The sequence below is a fragment of the Zosterops lateralis genome (genome assembly GCF_965231275.1).
Source record: "Zosterops lateralis genome assembly, chromosome: 5".
NCBI lineage: Eukaryota > Metazoa > Chordata > Aves > Passeriformes > Zosteropidae > Zosterops > Zosterops lateralis.
The window spans coordinates 10,043,244-10,055,954 of NC_139766.1; the positions used below are offsets into that span (position 1 = coordinate 10,043,244).

Genomic DNA, 12,711 nt, shown 5'->3' on the forward strand with positions numbered 1-12,711 from the left:
TTTTTTTTTATGTTTTCTAGAACAAGACAGAAATATATTTCTGGACTAATTGAGCTGAGTTCTCTCATTGAAGACACAATCCTGTTTGTCAAGGGATTAAGCCTGTTCTTTCACTGTGTGCTGCTCTGTAAATCTCAGACCAAGGTCAGAATCAGCTTTTAGACATCAATTTTGACTACTTCAGCAGGGCTAAGAGGACCTGGATTCCTTTGATATTCCCTTAAGGCATCTGCAATAGCTCACTGGGTTGGAAAGTCACAGTTGTCTTAAAAGCACTTTACACACTCATCCCTCAGTGGCCCAGAGGCTGACAGCTGTACCTGAGACTTTACTGTAAACCTGCATTCTCTGGGAAAACTCCATTTTCAGCTCACAGAAGAGCAGGCTGCATCACATCTCCTGTCTCCATGATTCTCTGCATGGGTCACTCTCACTTTTGTGTCCAAGCAAACCCAGAGAATGTGTCCTTTTCCAGCATCAGAAGTTTTATGTCTGCTTTGTTCCGAGTCTGAATTGTAGGAAAACTACTCTTGTAGTGTGAATGAGACTTTTTTTTTTTTGTGCATTTAAATTAATTTGATCGATGTAACTGTTTTCTTTTTCTGAAATCGCTTCTTTATTTTCCTTGGATTTATTTCTGTGCAATCAAGCAGAAAGTTAAACAATACCAGACTGCTGAAAATGAATTGCATAACGAGCTGAAAAGATGAACTGGGGAAATGCTTGTTTTTACATTCCCTTCTTACCTATGTCTTTAATGTGAATTACTGGAACATCAAAGAGAGCTAACCAGTTTGCAGTTTATTTTAAAATATGTATTCTCATAAAGTGGATCATTTCCTTTATGCACATAATTTTAGTGGAAGAAAAAAGCAAGTGTTGATATAATATTATTACAAAACATCCCTTTAGAGTAGTTAATTTTCAGAAATTATAACAGCTTACTATTGCTGTTTTCCTCCTGAAATTATTTCCTCAGCTAAATTGTTTAGGGCTGATGCTGAAGATAAGTGTATGAAAACCAACTTATCAATTATGCTCTTTCAGAAATGATCTTTGAAGCTGACTAAAGTGAACCATGACTTGTTTTGAGAAGAAACAAAGAACTCCTGGCATTCTTGGCTCTTTATTTTAGTGCTCCTGACTGCAGCTCTGGACAACTGTTGGTTGCAGGGGTGTGTAGGATCATCCGTGGACGGCTGGGAGAGGGAACTCTGCAGACCTGAGACATTTTAGAACGTGGTTTTATTGCAAGGGTTGTGGGTAAAAAGGGCTTTGACTTCAGCCACCAGTCTCGGCTGAAGGGAAGTCCCAATGAGAGAAGGAGAAAGAACAAGAAGGTAAGAGCTGAGAGAGGTAAGAGAGGAGAGAGCAAGAGAGACAGAAGAGAGGAGAGAGCAAGAGAGACAGAGAGAGGTGGCAGGGGTCAGAGTGCACGGGGGGAAGAGAGTGAAGTCCTTGTTACAATACATTATATCTCCTTTTGTGTTGAATATTCTAATTTATACGAACCAACCAAGACACAAAACCCTATAGGATCTATATACAGCCTACAAGAACTACTACATTACCATACCGTGTTATATTTTAAACTCTAAAAACTACTCTTTAGACTTTTCTGTTTTGCTACACTGACCTTTGGATCCCTTAGCCAGCAGAAAGGTATTGTTCAATCAAAAGGGATTCTCCTTCAGCTGGCTAGGCTATTGTCTTCAGGTTATACAGCAACTAAGACTTGGTGTCCTACAACTCAAAGTAAGCTTTCATTTCTATTATAGGTTTCATATTTTCAGAATCTTTTGCTAAGCAATCATATTTATAAGGTTTCCCTGATTCATCTTCCCCAACAGGGATGAATCCATCTTTCCTTTCTATCCAATTCTCAACACATACTCACATACTTTTAAAGGGTCTTTTTTTTTTTTTTTTTTTTTTTTTTTTTGTTTTTTTTTTGTTTTTGTTTTGTTTTGTTTTGTTTTTGTCCCCATAGGTGTGCAGGCAGTGAGGAATTTTTAGGTGGAATCTTGACTTGTTTCAATGAGATGGAGTTTATATACTGAACATCTTCAAGATTTGAAATGAGAGGTGGTTTCTCCAGAATCCCAGAAACCATCTTTGATTTATAATTCTAATGTTTTATATTCCATGAACTATACTGTTGTGAGACTTCTTGCATTTTTAATAGTAAGTATATAGGTAATTTTTGAATAGAATCTGGGCTGTAGATTATTAGTATAAAATAAACAATGAATGTAAAATAAGCAAACAAATTGCTAACAGGTATCTCACCTACTTGTAAAATGCTGTTCCTCTCTGAGATGAAGCCCATCAGTGGAAGTCATGGTTGGATCTATTTCAATAAAAAAAAATGCAAGAGCTGTTCAGTGGAACAGAACATGAAATAACAAAAAAGTATTCTGAAGAATGCCTGGTGCCATCTCCTTAAAAACCATATACTTACATGCTGTATTTTTCTCTCATCATCCTATTACAGTTAATTGATTGTAACTCCATTTCTCCTGAATCATCCTTTCTGGAATTTGACAGTGCAGTATAGACAAAAACCTGACAGATGTGCTCCTTTACATCAGTTTTCTGTCAGAGCAACTGTGTCCTTTTTGTCAGGAATTTAGTCAAGAGCTCCTTCCAAGTATGGTTGCAGTTTCACTTAATCCCCATTTCTCCTCAAAAATTAGGACAGCAATGCCAATAGCTTCTGCAGTGCTGATTTTCGTGGTGAGCTGTGACAGTAAGAGATCTTCAGCAAGCGTACCTGTGTCCTGCTGCCTTGAGTGATTTCTGCCTCCTGCTTTTCTGCCTTGCTCGCTTTCTCTTTCTTCCTCTTCCCATCTCCCTTAGGTCATGCTGTTCCTTGTTTACATACCTTCATGAGCTCCCTTCTTTCTTCCCCTTTGGCATTGACATCACAGCTTTCTAAATTTATATTCATAATAGGTACATTATTTTTCTCCCATTCATTTTCCATTGTGTATGTAGCTTTCCTGTACCTGTACATGTAACTGTACCTTTCAAAACTCCTGGCTCTCTTTTCCTAGATGTGCAAGGAGGAGTTGTATGTTGCAGTTTGCATTATTCAGTTGTAGCTCAGTATCTTTTTTTAATATCTGTTGAGACATACAGAAGCATCTCTATTTTCTGGCATGTTTGTTATCAGAACTTGTGAAGAGAACCAGCAATATTTTTCAAGTTACTGTTATATGGGGAATATAATGCTTCATGAGCAGCCTTCAACGGTGGCTTGGAATTTTAGGGTATTACAAGCTCTGGCATGAGCACTTGAGAATGTTAAAAGGACTAGTTTTCATTCTCATTACATTTCGTTCTCATTACTGTTCCTGAATTTTCAGCTATTCAGAAGAAGGGTCATGGGAGCTGTAGAAAATGGAACAAATAAGCAGATGGCTTCTTCCAGTCCAGCTGGAGTAACTACTCTTCCTATAGAAGGTTCAAAGGGAGGATTTCAGAGCTAGGAAAAAAATCTACATCCCTTGCTATGTCTGAGATCTTAGTGCTTCCTAGTGGGCATCACAGAGAATTCCTTAAGGAGGGAGAGACTGCAGTTGAGTTAGAAGGACTTCACCAGCCAAACACTGATTTCAGACTATTTTGTTATCCTTATTGGCTGGGACATTAGGATGTACAAAGCCTGAGTAGCAGTGGCTGAACATCTGGTCAATAGGAATGAACCCAAAAGGAATTGTAGAGGGAGATGAGGTTGTACCATTCCCAGGAATGGGAGCAATTCTCATAGATCTGTAAGTTCCTGTGTACAACAGCCTGAAAAAGGACTTAGGAGCCAGAAGAAGAGACTTGTTCCTTGCCTGAAGAATGCACTGTCCAGGTAGAGATGCACTGCAAAGAAGGAGCAGGTAGGGTTTTACAACACAGCAAGTAGTACTGAGCTTACAAACAGAAGAGAAATGGTGAGTGTGTGCTGTGGGAGGGATGATGAATTGACTTTCTTTGCCATAGCCTGGGTGAAAAAGCAAGAGGAGAGGCAGAAAAGCCTGCATTAACTGGGGGCATCCTGCTATCCTCACTTTTTCAGCTGGATTCTGTTGCTTCTGCAAGATGGGCTACCAGAAGAAAAGAAATCAGGGTAATTGTCAGGAAAATTGTTTTCTGGGATACAGTGGTTAAATGAAAAGAATGATTCTGGAGAGTGTTACATGTGGCATAACTGATATTGAGCACTACAGATGGCAAATCCAGCAGCCAAAAATAAAAATAAATGGGAATCTAAATATGAGCCACTTACTAATTTTTATTTGTTTTTCCTAGATAGCATCCAAAATAAAACCTGATCAGAAAAGATGGAAAATTAAAATGAACAATCAAAAATTTACTGCACTGGGGAGTGAATAGCAGCATCCAAATGTGGCTTTTCAGTGCCATAGGGTTAGGAAGAAGGTAAACATGGATGTTTAGGAAATGGATGATGTCTCCAGGGTTCCCAGAAGAAATCTGGTGTCCTTTTTCATCTGTCCTACAGGACACATTGCTGAAAGGTGTGGCCAGTGCACGTCCTTGCTGCAAGACTGTAAAGGAGCTTGAGCTGGAAAAATGCAGTTGTTTTTTGTACCTCTATCCAGAAGACATGGTCGCTTTGCCCAATTAAGCCAAATGCTAGCAAGCCTGTGACCCTTAACATTCATCATACGGAATTCATGAGCAAGTGAGCTGTGTTCACTGTTATCTTGTGGATAAAACCTTTTAAAATATTCTCCTTCCTTCCAGACTGCAGTTCTATGTGCTTGGTCTGTACAAAATGTTCTTGGAAGGAAAGCATAGGTAAAAACCTTTTCAGATACTTTCAAGAGATTGAGAATTATTCCTCATCCTGCCCTCCATGTCTCTGTGTACTCAGCTGGGTATGAAGTCCTCATTTTTCATTACATTCTACAGACCCTTCTGGAATCTAATGTTAAGCAGATGCTGTTTCTCCTGAGATGATCATTAAAATTAATTGTTCATAAATTAGGCAGCAAATAAAATTTGCTGTCAGTACTTACCTGAAACAGAAGGGATTTTTTATTTTAACCAGAACAAAATTGTATTTTGGAGGGGGTATTTTTAGTTGCATTCCAGTGCATTGAAAACCTGTGGCTATGTACAAGGAAGTTTATTGTGGCCCAGGATTCCTATTTGTCCCCTGTTTTGGGCTGTTTGTTTTCCAGAAATGGCTTACAGGATTTTTGTGTATTTTGAGCACAGATGTATTCCCAAACTTTCTCTGGCTATATGTATTATTTGCAACTGGTTTCTTTAACTTGAATAGAGCAACGCAAAAATCCAGTGTAGAAGATACCGGAACATATGTATAAATTGAAATCAGGCTTGATTAAAGACACACATATTGTGAAAAGGAAAGGTAAATTATTCTTGTACTGCATAGCTGGCAATCAGAAAAGGAAGATGGAGCTGCTTATCCTTATTTCTTCAGCCTTTGACAGTTGGGCAGAAAAGCTGAGTCATATTAACTGACTGTTGGCAGGTATAATAGGTTGGGCCAAGCCCATTTCATGAAATACGTAAAGTCAATTAATCTCCACAGAAACTGTATCTTGGTTTTCAACAACTTTGACATAATGGTGAAGAATTTAGGCTGCTTTAAGCTACATTTATCCTGTCATATATAAAATCTTTTATTGCAACAGTGTTTTCTCAGGTGTGTGACTGATATATATTGAAGAGGTTTTTATTATCTCCAAGAATTTAATCCAAGAAGAAGTTACAATTTTGTTGGTTAAGCTATACTTTTTTTTTTTTGGCTAAGTTATGGAGATTTCAGAGAGAACTTTATGTATTCAAGGGTGGGGTGATGTCATCTGCTTTGCACATCGATTCTGTAGCCTGGGGACTTGGGTGTTGCCATGGGGAGCTGTGTGTCAGTCCCGTGCTGGTCTCTGCTATTGCTGTCTGTCTCTGCAGAACTCTTGCATTGTGTTTGCTAAGTCACTCAGGACCTGATCCAAAAGACTTTTAATCAGAGAAAATCTCTTTTCTTACATGGGGTTGGGGAAGGTTTGGAAGGTCTCTGCTTGCTCTCAGTGGAAGAATAGATTGTCTCTTGGTCTGAAAATGGGCACATTCTACTTTTGGATTATTAAAAAGTCAGTAAATCTAAGGTAGAAGAGGACTGATTGATGACAGTGCACAGAAAGAAATGCTGTCACTATCAATCATCACCACTGAAGATGAATGCAGATAATAATTTCTGATGTGAAATCATCAGGAGAAATGTAAGGAGCCAGAGGGACTGGGATGATGTCTACTGCTTACTTTTCTGTTCAGCTTCTATGTTTTGATCTGCCCAAACCAGCTTTGGAACTAGGTTTTGGAGAGGCTTGCAGGTGAGTCTCCTAGTTGTTAGCTCCTTTCAGAAAGGTGGGTAGCAGGCTGTGCATGAGAAGGAAGGAAGGAAGGAAGGAAGGAAGGAAGGAAGGAAGGAAGGAAGGAAGGAAGGAAGGAAGGAAGGAAGGAAGGAAGGAAGGAAGGAAGGAAGGAAGGAAGGAAGGAAGGAAGGAAGGAAGGAAGGAAGGAAGGAAGGAAGGAAGGAAGGAAGGAAGGAAGGAAGGAAGGAAGGAAGGAAGGAAGGAAGGAAGGAAGGAAGGAAGGAAGGAAGGAAGGAAGGAAGGAAGGAAGGGAAAGAAAGATTCAGAGAAACCCTCATAAGATTTGCTTTTTTTTGGAACAGACTTTGGCCACAGGAGGGCAATACTGTTCTATAATAAATTTGGCAAGGTTTATTCCCTGAAAATCTGGTTTGTCAGCAGGTACCTGGGGGGGACTGGGATTGATCATAGTTAACAATCATCAAAGTTGTATTGATCAGGAAGTGGATTTATGCCTTTAGCTATGTTTGCAGGGGCTGAGCAGTTGGTTCTCCCAATCCTCTCCAGAAGAGCAAATTGCAGTTCAGAATCTGAGAGCTGTGATGACATCTAAGGAACTACTGCTTCTGCATGGTTCAGATTGGTGCTGTTTTGTGCTGTCCTGCCTTCCACCATCTCAGCTGGAGGCCAGAACCAGGAGGTGGCACAAACAATACAACAGGGACTCTGGCAGCCCCCCTAGTGCTGGTGGAGGGCTCTTTGGCCCTGGTCCCTCAGCTGTTTCAAACTGAAGTAAGGAGAATTTTAACTGATAATGGTGAGGGTCTCAGAGTATGTGACTCTCACTAATACTGGTAGGAGCATTCAGCTGGGAAAGGTGGATTTTACTTTTCTTTCTTCCTTCAGAAACTTTTCATGTCTTCCCCAGAGGCGGAGGGCATGTTCTTTACTCGAATCCAGACACAGGAACAGAAGTCCTAACTTATTAGGCTATTGATTTATGCCCTTGCTCTTTGTTGATTCATGCCCTTGCTCTTAGCTGGTCAGATAAATCTTGTTAGTTAGGAGATTCTCCAGAGAAGCAAGTGTTTTAGGTTTTAATTCCCCAAAGGAGATGATTGAGTGTGCATTTTGTGGCTCTTAGAAGAATAGGAGATACCACTGTTTGGTCTTATGAGAGAAAATGAAAGCTCCACTGTGTTCTTTATGAAGATTAATCTGCTAGGAGTGCTTTGAGACCAGTGGATTTAAGTTCAAAGGGAGAATACTTGGTTTGCAAAGACTAAGAGTTTAGTTGGAGAATGGTATTTGGCAGAGTCAGACATGTGAGTGCATTTGAGTACTTAATTAATCACCTAACATACTTCAAGTACTTAAACATTAATATGAAAGTGATTTGTGCAGTCTGCATCTCTTTATTTTGGAGACATCTGTACTCTCCAGACTAACAGAGAAGAACAGGGAGCTTCCTAAGGGCTGGCTCTGTCATCAGTGTTACTAGTTTGACAGGACTTGTCTTCAAGAAAAATTAAAGTAATATTAAAAGTTAAAAAGGCATATTTATGAAGGATAGATTGTTAGCTTCCAAGCTAACCCTTAGGTCATCTGGAAATGAAAATGTTTCAGAGAATAAATGCTACTGAGCTGCTGCCATTTTAGCTTCTATTTCTGAATAAAGACTCAAAGAGGTCCCCTTCTCAAAGACAATTCTTCCAAGTGATATTTTTCAGTTTGTAGTTTGCACATTGCTTCTAATGGATCCATGAATGCTGAAACTCTTGTCTATGGCTTTTCTTTAGAAGATGCTGGACTTCCACTGAATGTGTCTAAGGAAAGAAAGAGAATTTATGTCAGGTTTGTCTTAAATGTTATTATTTTATGCTTTATGTTTTAAAATGTTTTTTAAGTATTATAATCAAGAACAAAATGTTTTGTTTTGCAGGAATAAATTTTAAGGCTTTTATTCTTAAATTTGTCTGAGGTGAACTGAAACAAATCTGGCATTTTCAAGGAGACTGACTTGGCAAAGAGGCCAGGAACCCAAGGAAAATGGCAAGTCCTTTGCAAGGCTTGTTGCCCAAACTGGCAGTTAGCATTTTCCAAACTACTGAGCAATTTTGAGAGCTGGTATCTTGAAGTGCTCTGAAAAGAGAGGAATTCTTTCAGGTGAGTGACAGCCAATGTCTTTTTGGCAAAGGGTGGGCAATGATGATACAAACCATGATGTGATGAAGTTTTTCCAGCTAAGTTTTTTTCTAGGAGTTATGTACATTTTGCAATTAGACACTTAGGTAAGACTCCTATTATTTTATTTTACCCATCACTTAATTTGTATATACAGTGAAGATAAAACAAGTGGAGCCAGTCACCCAAGTCTGATGTGCACTTTTGAATGTAATCCCTTCCTCACTTCAGTCCATAGTCACTTTTTCTGCTCAAACCACTACACTAAAAATCCCGTTATTGGCTTTTCCATCTTAAGTATTGAAGAAGAGTTGGAGTAGTGCTTTTTTCGGTCTTTGTGTTTTCGAACACTTAAAACATGGTCATGTCAAAGGTGACTCTGATGTTGCTTCCACCTGAATTTTTTTTCCCTCCCTCTACCACACATGTAGTGTATTTCTAGGTAGATTTGCACATATTTTCTGTCACTTCAGGAGAGGTCATGAACAGTCAAATGTCAACTGAATGTCACAGAAATGGCTCTTATAATGAAATCTATTAAGGTGTCCAATAGCCCTGTGCAGAAGAGAAGGCAATCTTGCTTTGTGACCTTTAGGACAATTCAAACAAAACAGTAAAACACACAGAAAGCAATGCCCTTCCTCAGGCTGAAGCAGACGACCAAGTGTTGGTAGAAGTTTTTTTGCTTTATTGTTGTTTATATTTTTTTTTGATTTTTAAATAATTTACAATGATTATTACTTAAAGTGCTTATTTTTATCATACTTCTGAATGTTACTAGGCAAACCCAACCTTTTCATTCTTTTGATCCTTTTTTTTATTGTGATCAACCTATTTTTATGACTAGTCATGGAGATAATTTGCTGTTTCTTTATTCACTGATTAAGAGGCTAGAAGAGACCCTTAGGATTGTCTGATCTGGTCTCCTGTACAAACCACACCAGGGCACTGAAGTCCATAATTCCAGCGTAGACTCTTATTAAGATAAGAAACACAGCTTTTAAAATGACATTATATTTTGTTTCAAGACTTCCAGTGACAAAAGCTCACTATATTAACAATAAGTCTTTGAAATCCCTAATTACCTTTGCTTATGAATTGCATCTTCTGTCTATCCTGGATGTAATTAGTGTCAGGTGGCTGCTATAGCATCTGGATACATTTGTTTTTTTTGCTCATGAGAGAACACTTGAGAAGAATGACAAAGAATAACTTGTCTTGTTCCTCCTGGACTCTGATGCCTTTGGCAGTCCTGCTGAACTATCCACAAATATTTTTGGTTTAAACTCAGAAAACTATCCACACCAGGGTTTTAAAGGTCTGTGTTTTGAAGGTAGGGGGGACTGGAGAATTAGCATTCAGAAAGGCTCACTTTATCCAAAAATCCAAATGTTCCTCTGTCAGCAACAAAATAGACTTGTATTTCCAAATACCTAAATTAGAATATTTGAAGTTAGGCTTCTGATTATCCAGGGCCCAGGAGGATGCTCTATAAATATTCTATAGTGCCCACAATATACTCTTCTAAGAGGTGTAATTTTGTTCCTTTTTTCTTTAGTAGTTTTCTGGCTGCTTGTGGGGGACTTTTTGAAGGAGGTGTACTTCCAAAAAGAGTGGACTGACTTACACTGAAGAACCTGTCAATAAAAGAAGTTACTTGCACCTGAAATAAGAGTAGTTTTCTTACCTTTGCCTGATGAATTCCTAGTGGAGAGTGCCTGTTTATGCTTTTAGATGAGGGAATAGTTCTATTGATATAGGTCAAGGACATTTGAAGTCTCTAATAATAAATTACATAAACTTTAATCACCTCTGACCTCGGTCTGCAGAGATGCTGTGTACCATTTGTTTAGGCTATTGTGCTTAGTGAATAGTTCTATTTCTTTTCAGAGTTTTGTTGTCATGCTTGGTTTGTTTTATGCTTTCATCTCATTTGGTGATGTACAAACACACTGTGTGGGATTGTTTCTGAGCTCTACAAATATGGTAGTGCTTTGTCACTTTTCACTTACACAAGGCTACAGTGACATTCAAGCTGGAGAAAAGTATTATTCCTAAACATTGGGGCACATGAATGGCAGATATGTGTTATTACAAAGAGCAGTGCACATTAGTGAGCCAGCTGTTCAACACAACCCATCAGCTTAAGAGACCAGAGAGGTTTTCAGCAACATGGCCAGCAGCACATGCTGGAGGGGCATGATTTTTTTTTCTATGAGCCTTCCCAGAACTGCTGATATATTCCAGTAAAAGCCTCTCATGACTTCTGTTCAGTTTTATGAAATCTCATGTAGCAGATCAAAGTTTCTGAGCAGTCCTGTCTTTGGCTGTCTAATGGCTTGCTACTGATTCAGTTCTCCATTTGGATCATGCACAGAACTATACTGGCTGACAACTGCTGTCACCACAGGTAAACAAAAAGAATCCCTGGAATCCAAATTAGAAGAAAATTATGCCAATGGTAAATTCTTGGCTGTTTTACAGATTTTCAGGGGTATAATGAGAATCTTAAAATAATAGATATTTCAATCAGAGTTGGAATTAAGGAGAAATAAATAGAATTGACCACTTAAAAGATGCATGTTCTGTTTCCAACTCTGGCAGTGATCTGCTCATTACCTTTAAAAAGGCTTTTTCATATGTTTTTCTCTAGCATACTATTGTTTGTTAAAAGGGTGAGCCTTTTGGGATTGGAGCCCTCTCAGTGTTCTGCTGTTTGATCCCACCCTCTCTTTTTCATTTATGGCTTCTATGTTCTTCTAGTAAACAAATGCTAACAGGAAGCTCCAAGGCTGTAGAGACACACAAGTCTGTACTCTTTTGCAACTGAATTTTTTTCAGGTGTTATCATCATCACAAGACATAGCCAGTGGATCCAAAGCTGTGTTGAAGGCTGATCCTTGGTGACATACTGCAATAAGGGGTGCTTATTTTTATTTGTTAGTTAGCTATTCCAGGGAAAAAAAAAAAAGCTGCTTAAATTTTTAAACCTATTATGTGCTATTCCAAAAGGTCAAGTTGCTGTTCTTTTAAAATACAATTTAATTGAAAATGGACAGTAGCCTGGATCTTCTTGAGGCGTAATGAAGTAGACTATTGATACGCACCATGTGTTCCTGATTAAAATCAGAAGGCCAGGAATGTTCAGCCAATTATGCAATTTGTGAGACATTGCCCAATTAGTTTAGGACCATGCAGAAGCAGGTACAGAGAAAGATACTTCGTGTGTTCCCTGTAAGCAAAAACCCCGCAAACTACAAAGTGCTGAATTATGTCCAGGCTAATAAAGGCAATTAATTGTTGCTCTTGTACTTTATTTATCTCCTAGAAAGATTTGTGTATAGTAGAAATTTACAGTATAGCATAAAAATTTACAGCTAAACATAACAGTAAGGAAACATAGATATCAATGCAAAGAATAGGAACCAAGGATACAGTTTAACATCTGAAAAAAACCTCTTATTTTTTATAGTGAATGTAGCAGTGTCTGCCTGCCCTATTTTACATCTACCTAAGTTGGTGTTGTAAAATTCTCTAGTTAAAATAATAGCATTTAAAGAAGTACAGGTGTAGTTTTCATGATTAATGAACTTTTGGATCATCTTAAGCAGTAAAATATTCACTGTAGAAGATGTTTAAACCACAGACAAATAACTCCATGTATTTCAAGTTTCAGCTTTGTCTATATGGTTTATCAGTTTGTACAGACCCCTATAAAGTACAAAGACACATCTTGTGGTGTAATATTTTGCAAAAATATCCCTGAGCATGCATCTATCCAAAATACAGAAAAATCTCTCAGTGTGTTTAAAACATCAGAATTATCTTTTTTTCTAATAATTTTTTTTAATTACAGAAGAAGGGAATGTTTAATTATCTCTAGGCTTGGAGTCACACATGGGATGTTCAGCAGATTTGTGCAATTTGTTAGAGCAGCAGTTGTTTCTTAACCGAAGGAAATATTGACACTGGCAAGTGAAGATGGCATGGTGAGCAATTCAGTCTCCCCCATGGAAAAGAAACACCACATTGCAGAGGCTTTAGCTGAAAATTAAAGCTCTGTGTAGTTTGCTTAGCTGGTTATAAAATGTGCTTTAGAGCTCGAGTGTGTCTGAAAAACAGGTGGATTTAATCATGGACTCGGGGGCTTTATTCACATGGGCAAGAGAAT

The 12,711-nt window shown here is 38.4% G+C and overlaps 1 long non-coding RNA gene across 2 annotated transcripts in view; it reads left to right on the forward strand.

The window, feature by feature from the left end:
- The first annotated feature begins 1,638 nt into the window (after nucleotides 1-1,638).
- Nucleotides 1,639-12,711, forward strand: part of LOC310909466 — a 51,114-nt gene continuing 40,041 nt past the window's right edge. Inside the window, exons 1-4 of one of the 2 annotated variants that reach the window (XR_014590079.1) lie at nucleotides 1,639-1,755; nucleotides 8,156-8,210; nucleotides 8,299-8,522; nucleotides 10,099-10,962. This is a non-coding gene — a long non-coding RNA (uncharacterized lncRNA). Of the gene's footprint in view, nucleotides 1,756-8,155; nucleotides 8,211-8,298; nucleotides 8,523-10,098; nucleotides 10,963-12,711 lie in introns of those variants that run through there. The other variant, XR_014590078.1, reaches the window with a different exon arrangement.